The sequence below is a fragment of the Zingiber officinale genome, chromosome 4B (genome assembly GCF_018446385.1).
Source record: "Zingiber officinale cultivar Zhangliang chromosome 4B, Zo_v1.1, whole genome shotgun sequence".
NCBI lineage: Eukaryota > Viridiplantae > Streptophyta > Magnoliopsida > Zingiberales > Zingiberaceae > Zingiber > Zingiber officinale.
In genome coordinates, this window is record NC_055993.1 from 47,460,573 (window position 1) to 47,472,155 (window position 11,583).

Genomic DNA, 11,583 nt, shown 5'->3' on the forward strand with positions numbered 1-11,583 from the left:
CAAATATCCGTTGGTATATAAACATCTCTTGTCCCATATGAAGTTAAACTTTGATCCTCTTTTATAAATCCGCGATAGGTGGACATCTAAAGAATATATGCTCCTATGTCTTTAGCACATGTTTACAAAAAGTATATTATCGATCATCTAGATAGTCTTGATTGTCTCTAGTCGAAAGACAGGTCTATGCCAACATCCAAATCGTAATTGCATGAATGGGCTAAATGTAAAACTTCCACACCATCCACACATAGGGTTTAATAGGGTCGACCTACCTAAAGAAATCATAGGCCTTGGCCACTCTACCATCTTGCTTAAACCCATCTGCCATTCTCTATGTATCATTCACCGACTACCCAACAACCGATAGGATGCAATCTCAGATATGTAATAGCCGCTTGATTAGTAGAGAATCTGAGCGCACCATATCCCTGTTAGCTAGAGCCCTAGAGCCAATCATTTGATGATTGTATTATGGACTTATTGTATTATATTTTTATATTAATAAAGGCATTTTTTTTGTTATTATACTTACTTGTATTGGTGCCAAATAAACTAAGTATAATAATGTTCTTGAGTAGAAGATTCTTACCTATATCAATCGATTGGTTGAATCGATAGTGAGATGATATAGGGAACACTACTCTTAATCATTCCTAGTCGAGTATTAACATTCAGGGACAATGTTAATGCAATAAGACTAACATGTAGGTCAACTCGATGACTTGATCTCACAAGTCATGGATATAGAGATATCAAGTTGACACATGGGTATACATTAGAGAATGTATATTGAATGACCCGCCATGAGAAAGTATCATGGATCGTTATATGAGTGTCATATACTTTCTCATGTGGCTATTAGTATGACTACTAGTTCTTAGACCTGAAGTCACCATAGATCCCTATATAAGGAGTTATGTTGGTTTCGTCAAACGTTACCCGTAACTGGGTGGACTATAAAGGCAATTACTGGGTATATAACAAATTATGCAGAGGGATGTGAGTGATGTAGATGGGATCTATCCCTCCTATATGACGGGAGAGACATCGGTATTCTTGATAGAGTGAGACCACGAAGTGCATGGCCATGCCCAAATGAGTCAATATAGGATATTGAGCTCATTTGATTTAGTGAGTCTACTTGGAGTTCAAGATTTAGATTGGTCAGAGGATGACACGGTCTATGCCTCACATTGACCAATCTAGATGTCTAGGATAGAAGGACACTTGTCATATATTGTGAGGAGTCACAATTAGTAGTCACAAGGTGATGTTGGATCTCAACATTCTTGTAACTTGGGTAGTAATGATGTGTTGCTAGATACCGCTCATTACTTATGCTCCTAAATGAGTTTAGGGCATTGCCAACGTTACAAGAACCTATACGGTCACACACTTAGGACAATTAGATGGAGATTAGGTTCATATGATGAACCAAGAGGATTAGATTCATTTGATGAATCAAATTGGATTAAGAGTAATCCTAATTGGGCTAACTTGAGTTGGACTCAAGTTGATTCATGTATTTAATGAGTCTAATTTAGATTATGACTCATTAAATCAATTTAATTTAATGAATTAGATTCATTATATTAAGTTAGCTTGAATCAAATGGTTAGATTAGATCAACCATGGAAGAGATTTGGTCAAGTTTGACTTGACTTGAGAGGAAGATAGAAAGTCAAGTTTGACTTGACTTTATGCCACTTCATTGGTGAGTTGGCATTGATGTGGACCAATGATGTTACTCCACATCATCATGGGTGCCACCTCATGGAAGTTACAAAGCCATTTTCTTTAATAGCTTCACATTAATTGCACTCAATGTAATTTTTGGGAGTTACACAATTTGAAGTGGCCGACCACTTTTGAATGGGATGGAATTGATTTTCCTCATTCAAGTGCATTATTCCTTCTTCTTCCTCTTGGAGCTCTCTCCCTCTCCCTCTCCCTCTCCTCCTCAACTTGGCCGAACCACACATAGGTGCTAGCACACCTTTTTGTGTGATTTTCTCCACCTACGTGTTCGTGTGGATACTTCTAGAGGAGTATCTATCTTGATACTCTTGAGATCCGGCACCGTTTGGACGAGTGGGAACGCGAAGGGCTTCGCTTCAAAGGTATAACTCGTTTCATATAGATCTAGGAGTAGATCTAAGTAGAAACTCGTACTCGTAATTTTGTTTTGAAATCTTTTCTTCGCACGAGATCCGTTGGCTAGGGTGATTCGGGGTTTCCGCGATTCGAAAAAGCGGTTTTCGCGGCCCGAAAAACCCAACAATCCCAAGTCTAGATATCCACTCTCCTCAAGTAGGTGTGGTACACCCACTTGATTCATAGGGCATCCTCCTTGGCATGTATCCACTAGCTAGAGCACCTTAGATAGAAGGGTAAGGTTCCAAGCTCGTAGGTCACAAAAATTCAATTCACCCTTATCTTTAGGTCTACACATATCTGACCATGACACCGATGCGTATTTTAACGTTCACATAAAAAGACCTGTAGATGCTATAATTGCGGTCAATGATGGCCATGGGGATAGGAAGAATTGAAAGCCAAAAGAACTTAACTACTTGTAGGACATACAGGATCAACTGTGCCTTGCTAGCATAAAACAAAGTCTTTCATGACCAAACATTAATCCACTGACCTAGGAAATCTAGTAGTGGGTTGTAGTCAGAGAGTCAAAGACGCTATGCAACTAGTAGATTCTCCAAATATCTGAAAAGCATGATCTCCTCTTGAAAACTCGTGATGGTAAGTAGCTAGTGATGTGCCGAGTCTGCAACTCTAGTAAGAAAAATATTTGACTTTAGCCTATCAACTTGAAGTCCTGCCATTGCACCAAAATCTAGTAAACAATCTATCATGATACCAATAAAAGCTACATCACTTCAGCTAAATGGAAGAAGATCATCCACATAGGCAAGATGGGCTAGTTTGAGATGACCACATTGAGGATGATAGTTTAATTATACTCTTATGGTATGCCTCTGTAGTTGTCTTACAAAGATCTCTACACAACCCCTAAAATATAAGGTGATAATGGATCTCCCTACCTCAGTTTTCTAGCCCATCTGATGTGCCCATAGGTGCCTCCATTAATAGCCATGATCCATGACACAAACAACAATAGAAAGTTCAGCCTAGCAAAACATCTCACAAGAAGTCCCAATTCACAGAATCAAAAACCTTCTGGAGATCAATTTTCATGATGTATTTGTTGGTGCGGTTAGCACTAATGGTCTAACCCAAGTTTTGATGAATGACAAAATAGGTTAAGTTATTTTTGTTGTTGATCTAACACTCTGACCGAGTGTGCATGAGAAGCTCAGACAGGTCGACTGACTGACTGGATGTCTGGCACGAAGCCCAGCTAGGTCAACAGGCCGACCGGATAGCTGGCACGAAGTCCAAACGGGTCGACGGGCTGACCGAACATTTGGCACGAAGTCCAGCTAGGTCGACGGGCTGACCGGATAGCTGGCACGAAGTCCAGACGGGTCGAAGGGCTGACCGGACGTCTGGCAGGTAAGTGGAGGTAAGTCACTGGAGGGGAGTGACTGTGAGGACGCGTTCCCGGGAAGGGAACTTAGGCGCCGATCTGACTTAGAACCATCTCGGAACTCTAAGTTGAGATCTTGACTAGATTCCGGTCTCGGAGAGACAGAATCTAATTACTATTTTTCTTATCTATAAAACTGTGCTAACAATCTATGTTGTAGGGTATAATTGCCTCGGACTAAAGTTTTTCTTGCAGGAAGGAGTCTGCTGGAAAACTTGGGTTCGGCCGCTCGGGAGGTACCCAGGCGCCCGGAGGTCCGGGTGCCCGGGAGATCTGGGCGCCCGGGAGGTACTCGGGCGCTTGGAGGTAAATTTTATCATCTTTGCGTCGCCGCCACGTGGAGCCTCCTGGTTGGGTCGGCTATGTCATGGTCGAGGCGCCCTGAAGGTTCCAAGCGCCCCGAGCCTTCTATATAAGGAGGGTCAAAGGAGGAGCACCCACAACAACTCACAATCTGCTCTTCTGCGCTCCTGCGACGCTACGAAAGCTCTCCGACAAATTGTTAGTTTGTTTGTAATTATTTTTTTTATTGTCGATTCTTTCATTCTCTAATAATTCCTGTACTTATTTTTTAATCTACATTTCGAATTATTAGTGATTGCCTATCGAAAGCACCCTTGTGTGCGGGCCTTGGAGTAGGAGTCGATACAGGCTCCGAACCAAAGTAAAAAATTACTTGTGTCATTTCCTTTTCGCTTTACTTATTTCGCTGCGTATTCTCGATAAATTTTTTTTAATCGATATTCACCCCCCCTCTATCGAACGTCTATGATCCAACAAGTGGTATCAGAGCAGGTACCGCTCTGATTTGGTGCAACCACCAGTCAGACAAGGGGGTGACATTTTTTTATTTTATTTTTCGGCTTTTCAGTTTTCGCATAATTTCAAACTGGTAATATTACCTTTCTGGAAATATTTTCTCGTTGCAGTTAATCTAAATTGGTGCAACACCAATTTAGCTTTTTTTTTTCTCTATTATTTCTCGTTCCTCCCGTACTACTAATCCAAGACCAAGTTTTGGGACTTTGCTTGTCTATCTACTCTCTTATGTGCAGGATGTCTCAGATCGAAGGCTTTAGTACGGCGCACCCTCCCCTATTCAATGGGGATGATTTTCTGTACTGGAAGAAAAGGATGGAGGTCTACCTGAAGACGGACTTCGACCAATGGCTCAGCGTCACAAAATCCTACAGACCACCAGTTGACAACTCCGGAAATCTTCTTGATCCAGAACAATGGACGTCAGATATAAAGAAGAAAGAGTCGATGGAGAACAAGGCGATCAACACGCTACAATGCAGACTAATGAGGGAAGAGCTGAACCGGGTAGGACCGCATCAGAATGCGAAAGAACTCTGGGATAAGCTAATCGAGCTGCACGAAGGAACCAGCGACGCTAAGGTAACAAAACGTGATTTATTATTAAATAAAATATTTAACATAAAAATATAGGAAGGAGAAACGGCAAGTCAGCTTCATGCGAGGATCAAAGATATCCTCAACGGGCTTCACGCGATAGGCCACCAGATGGAAAACAGAGATCTGATAAGGTATGCGTTAAACGTATTTCCACGCAATAGTTTGTGGGCATCCATTGTGGATGCCTACAAAATTTCTAAAAATTTATCTAAACTAAAATTAGACGAACTTTTTTTGTGAATTAGAACTACACGAACAAACTAACGCTAGATCCAAGAAAGGTATAGCCTTGTTTGCAGGTTCCTCCAAAGAAAAGAAGAACAAGCCTGAACCTGAAGAAGATTCTGACCAGAACTCTGAAGATGAAGAGCACCTGGTGAACCTGGTAAGGAAGATGTTCACCAGGAGGAAGAGGAGCTTCAGCAAGAAGGATCTTCAGAAGATCAATTCTCCAACAGAATCAAGGAATGTGACGTGCTTCGGATGCAACAAGAAGGCTCATTACAAGAATGAGTGCTCGAGATTGAAGAACAACAAACCAAAGACGACCAAAAAGAAGGCCCTCAAAGCGACGTGGGACGATACCTCCTCGGACAAATCGGAGGCCGGAGATCAGAAGCACCAGAGTTATCTTGCGCTAATGGCCTACGAAGCTGAGTCGGAAGGCGAATCAGAAGACGAGTCCGAACCCGAATCGAGCCACGAGTCCGTACTCGTTTCCGAAGGTCCCGAAGAGGTATATCTTAACTTAAATACAAAATTCTTTAAAATTATTTCGTGTTTGAATAATAAATTAGTTAAATTAGAAAATGAAAACAAATTTCTCCTTGAGGAGAATCAAAATCTCAAGGAACAAATTACAAATAATAATCCAACTCAAGATCTAACACTTGAGGAAGAAAATTTGACACTAAAATTAGAATTAACAAATTAAAAGATATGTTAAAAGAATTTACAACAAGATCTAAGAACTTAGATCTAATCTTAAATAATCAAAAAGCAATTTACAACAAAACCGGACTTGGCTATAAGTCAAGTTCAAATAAAACATTTAATTCATTAATAACCCAACACAAACCAACAAGAAAAGCTTGGGTTTCGAAAGTGTGCTTAACCACGCAAGTAGAACTTAACCAATACTACATACCTAAAGAAAAAATATACTATCTAAAATCAGATAATTCAAATCAAAAACCTAAATACAAATCTAAATCAACAAATTCAAAAACTAAACATTTTAAAACCCACCAAAATTCAGAATATCATGAAGTTAAATATAACTATAAAAGAAATAGACATAAACCAAAAATTAAAAACAAAAAATAAAGGGCAATAATTCAGGGGAGGCTCTAGAATAGCTGGCACCTCCAAAACTAACCTACTCGAAAGGGTAATCCAAACCAATCTACCTGGCAAGATAATAAAGAGTAATTAGAAAAGGTTCAAGTTTAACTTGACCCATGGTACTGGTGAAGTTTTGGATGATAGTATGTTAGGGAAGCTTAGTTTATGCATGTCTAGGAAGATATGGCTTCGACCTGGTGCATTTGGCTAAGTGGAACTGACTGAAGTTACCCTTTATGGATCCTAACTAGTTAGACCAAGGTTTTGTACTAAGTCCATTGGATAGGACTATTTGGAAATCCTCGAAGGCATGGTTACTCTAATGATGTCCAAGTGACTTACCATAACCCAGAAGTTTATCCAAAGAATGACTATTTGTTGGACCCAAAGCCAAACCTGAATCTAACACACAGTTAAACCAAACCCTTAAATTGAAACAAATTCATCTCACAAAATTATAGGATTCCTTGATTGAAAACGCAGATCGAGTGAGATGACTAAGGACTAAAATTAACATATTAAAATTAAATTTAATTTAATTAAAATATTAAATTAAATTAAAATTTTGTTTTTAAAATTTTAACTTAATTTTTTAACTTAAAAATTCTTTTTAAAATTAAAACTTAAATTTTTTTTAACTTAAAAATTTATTTTAAAATTAAAAATTAAATTCTTTTTAACTTAAAAATTTATTAAAACTTAAATTCTTTTTAACTTAATTTTTTTTAAAAAAAATTAAAACTTAAATTCTTTTTTAACTTAAAAATTTATTTTAAAATTAAAACTTAAATTCTTTTTAACTTAAAAATTCTTTTTAAAATTAAAACTTAAATTCTTTTTTAACTTAAAATTTTATTTTAAAACTTAAATTTCTTTTGCTTAAAAATTTATTTTAAAATTAAAACTTAAATTCTTTTTTAAAAATTTATTTTAAAATTAAAACTTGAATTCTTTTTAACTAAAAAATTTATTTTAAAATTAAACTTATTTTTTTTTAAATTAAACTTAATTTATTTTAAAACTTAAATTTATTTTAACCTAAAAATTTATTTAAAAAATTTATTTTAATCTAAAAATTTATCTTAAAATTAAACTTTAATTCTGCTTGCTTGAAAATTAACTCAAATTCTCACATAAAATGACCAACCTTGAAAATAATCCTAAAGGAATAAAATAAGACTAATTTTAACTCCTACCTATTGTAGGAAACCAAGTGGATTTTGGATAGTGGTTGCTCCAAGCATATGACTGGAGATCACACCAAGTTCACCCAACTTACTTACAAGAATCTAGGAACAGTTGCCTTTGGAAACAATGGTAAACTCAAGATAATTGGTATAGGTAATATTGAATTAAAAATAGATTTTATTATTACAAATATTTTACTTGTTGAAAACTTTAAATATAATCTCCTAAGTATAAGCCAATTGTGTGACACAGGATACAAAGTTAAGTTCTTAGCTTCAGAATGTTCAATCAAGCACCTAGAAAATCCTAAGATAAACCTAAAAGGATTTAGGAAAGACAACATCTATGCAATTAACTTAACCACTTCTTCAGTTAAGTGTTATTTAACACAAAAAGAAGAAACTTGGTTATGACATAGAAGAATGTCATACACAAATTTTAGAAATATAAGCAAATTAAATGGATTAGTTAGAGGTTTACCAAAGTTACCTAACTTAGACTCAACCATATGTAATGCTTATCAACAAGGTAAACAGACAAAATCTACTCACAAACCAACTAATCAATCACAAACCAACTCTATTTAGAACTTCTACACCTAGATCTATTTGACTCCCATGGAGTCAAATCAATAAATGGAAGTTTATATTGTCTAGTCATAGTAGATGACTACTCTAGGTTCACTTAGGTTAATTCTTAAAAAATAAAGATGAAACTTTTGAAATATTTACAAACTTTTGTAAACAAATTGAAAATGAAAAAGACCTTAAAATCAAAAGAATTAGAAATGACAATGGGGGAGAATTTAAAAATCATAACTTTAATAAATATTGTCTCGAAAATGGCTATCATCACGAATTCTCGTGTCCCAAAACTCCCCAACAAAATGGAATTGTACAAAGAAAAAATAGAACTTTGCTTGAAGCATCTAGAACAATGCTGAATGAATACAACCTACCTAAGTACTTTTGGGCAGAAGCTGTTAGTACAGCCTGCTATGTGCAAAATAGAACAACATTAAATAAAACACATAATAAAACATGTTTTGAACTCTATTATAATAAACAACCCAATATAAAATACTTTAAGGTATTTGGGTGCCTAGCCTTCATCTTAAATACGAGATAACACTTAGGAAAATTCACATCTAAAGTAGAGAATGGAATTTTTGTAGGATACTCCCTAAATAGTAGAGGTTACAGAGTTTATAATAAGGTTACCTTAAGAATTGAAGAAACTACTATTGTCAAATTTGAAGAATCCAAACAAAACCAAGAACAAACCCAACTTCAACCAATTGAATTTGTTCAAGAAAATACTAATTATGAGAGAACTAATCAATTTCTAGATCACGAAGAGGAAGAACAACCTCAACCTCCTAGAACCATTAGAGTCAACCCAAATCATCTAACTAGTCAAATAATTGGTGACACAGATCTAAGGGTTCGGACTAGGCCATCCTTGAGAAACCTAAGTCAAATTTCATTAATTTCAAAAATTAAACCTAAAATAGTGGCTGAATCATTACTTGACCTAGACTGGGTAATTGCCATGCAAGAAGAACTAGCCCAATTTGAAAGAAATGAGGTTTGGGATTTAGTACCACCACCCGAAAATAAAAAGATAATAGAAACAAAATGGGGTTTTATAAATAAATTAAGCGAAACTGGGGAAATCATAAGAAATAAAGTTAGACTAGTTGCTAAAGGGTTCAGTCAAGTAGAAGGACTTGACTATGATGAAACGTATGCCCTAGTGGCTAGACTAGAGTCCATTAGAATGTTACTTAGTTATGCAACCCACAAAGGGTTGAGGCTATACCAAATGGACATTAAGTCAGCCTTCCTAAATGGATTGATAAGGGAAGAAGTCTATGTAGGACAACCGCCTGGGTTTGAAAATCTAGAACACCCTGATTATGTCTTTAAATTAAAGAAGGCTTTATATGGACTTAAGCAAGCCCCTAGGGCATGGTATGAAAGACTTACTTCGTACCTAATTTCTAAAGGGTTCAACCAAGGTCAAATTGACCCAACCCTTTTCGTTAAGCGAATACAAAAGGAGATTTTCATAGCCCAAATCTATGTAGATGATATCATCTTTGGGTCAACAAATTCAGAATTTTTAGATGAATTCACAAATCTAATGGAACAAGAATTTGAAATGAGTTTAGTAAGAAAACTAACTTATTTTTTAGGATTACAAATCAAACAAACAAATGAAGGAAACTATATTTATTAACAAAAATACACTAAAGAATTACTTAAAAAATTCGGAATGAAAAATACTAAAGAGATAAAAACGCCTATGGCCGTGAACACAATCCTAGATAATGACCCAAATGGAAAATCGGTTGACTTAAAATATTATAGAAGTACCATAGGTAGCCTACTATATTTAACTGCAAGTCGACCCGATATTTTATTTGTAGTTAATATGTGCCCTAGATACTAAACCTGCGCTAAGGAATCACATTTAACTCAGGTTAAAAGAATCTTTAGATACCTTAAAGGAACAACAAATGTAGGTATTTGGTATCCTATAACTAACAATTTTGAATTAATAGGGTATTCTGACTCAGATTATGCTGGGTGCAAATTAGACCGCAAAAGCACAAGTAGTGGTTGTCAACTTCTAGGTCCATCACTTGTTAGCTGGTTTAGTAGAAAGCAACACTGTGTTGCGTTATCTACAACTGAGTCAGAATATATAGCCATAGGAGAATGCGTTGCACAACCATTATGGATGATGCACACTTTAAAAGATTTTAACTTAAACCTTACAAATGTAAAAGTGTTAATTGACAATATTAGTTCAATTAATGTAACAAAAAATCCAGTGCATCATTCCAGGACCAAACACATTGAAATTAGACATTACTTTATCAGGGATCAAGTCACTAAAAGAGACATTGAACTCAAGTACATTGAGTCAAAGTCTAACTTAGCTGACATATTTACTAAACCCCTCCCTGAAAGTGAATTTAGCAATCTACGTAGAAAATTAGGGATGTGCCTAATAGATTAGGTGTAAAGTACCGAAAAAATGGCGAATAATGATAAGGAAAATTTCCAAAATTTTTAGAAATTTTTCTAGAATTTTTCAGAGCCCGTATGACTCAGGTTACGGGGATAAAAACGAGGTCCGGGAAAGCCTATTTAGGCTACCCCGTTTAAGCAAGAAAATGTTTTGTTTTCTTTTGTTTTTCTCTTTTCTTTTATTCTTCTATGTTTTCCTTTTTCTCCCGCGTGCCCGAGCCGTTCCCCGACGCACCCTCTTCTTCATCCTCGTGTGTGCCCTAACCGCTCCTCGCCATTTCTTTTCTCAACCGGCGTCGAGCTTCCTCTTCCTTCTACTTTCCTCTTCTTCGATCGCGCCACTCTCCTCTGCCGACAGTTGCCCTGGTGGAGCGATCTCGACGCCGCCGCCTAGCGCCGAGTAGCAGTGTCGCCGACCTTTCCCTATGCCCTAGCGCCGCTGTTGTCGCCCACAACCGACTCCGCTCCGATCTCCGACGCCAATGATCGCCAGATGCCGCTCCTCCTCATCCCTAGCGCCGATCTTCTACACTCGTGCCCTGGATCTTTTCACTGATCTTGCGCCAGCAGATGACCGCGCCCCCTGTACCAGCCACCTGAGCCCTCGCCTCTGTCCGATTTCCCTTCTCCCCGAGTCATCGCTGTACAGGTGGATCTCCGTTCTTTCCTTCGTCGGTAAGGACGCGCTATGCCCTAGCACTGTCGCCGACCACCAGCTTCGATCCAACGTCGACTCTCCTCACTGTGCCCTAGAGCCTCATCCGTGTGTTGTTCTGATTCAAGGAGGAGGGTCGGCAAAGACACCGTCTTCATCAGGAGATTGTAGATCGGGATTTAGGGGCTCTTGTGATGAAATTGATTGGCTGATCACGGTGGTACCTGTCACTAATTTCTCACAGCAACAATCGGATTTCATTAGAGAGGAAGCTACGAGTTGGAATTTGGCCACCATTTATTAGCAACGACTTCTTCCAGCAGCGACCATCCTCTGTTGTGAGTCAACAGAGAAGTCTTCGAATTGGGTAA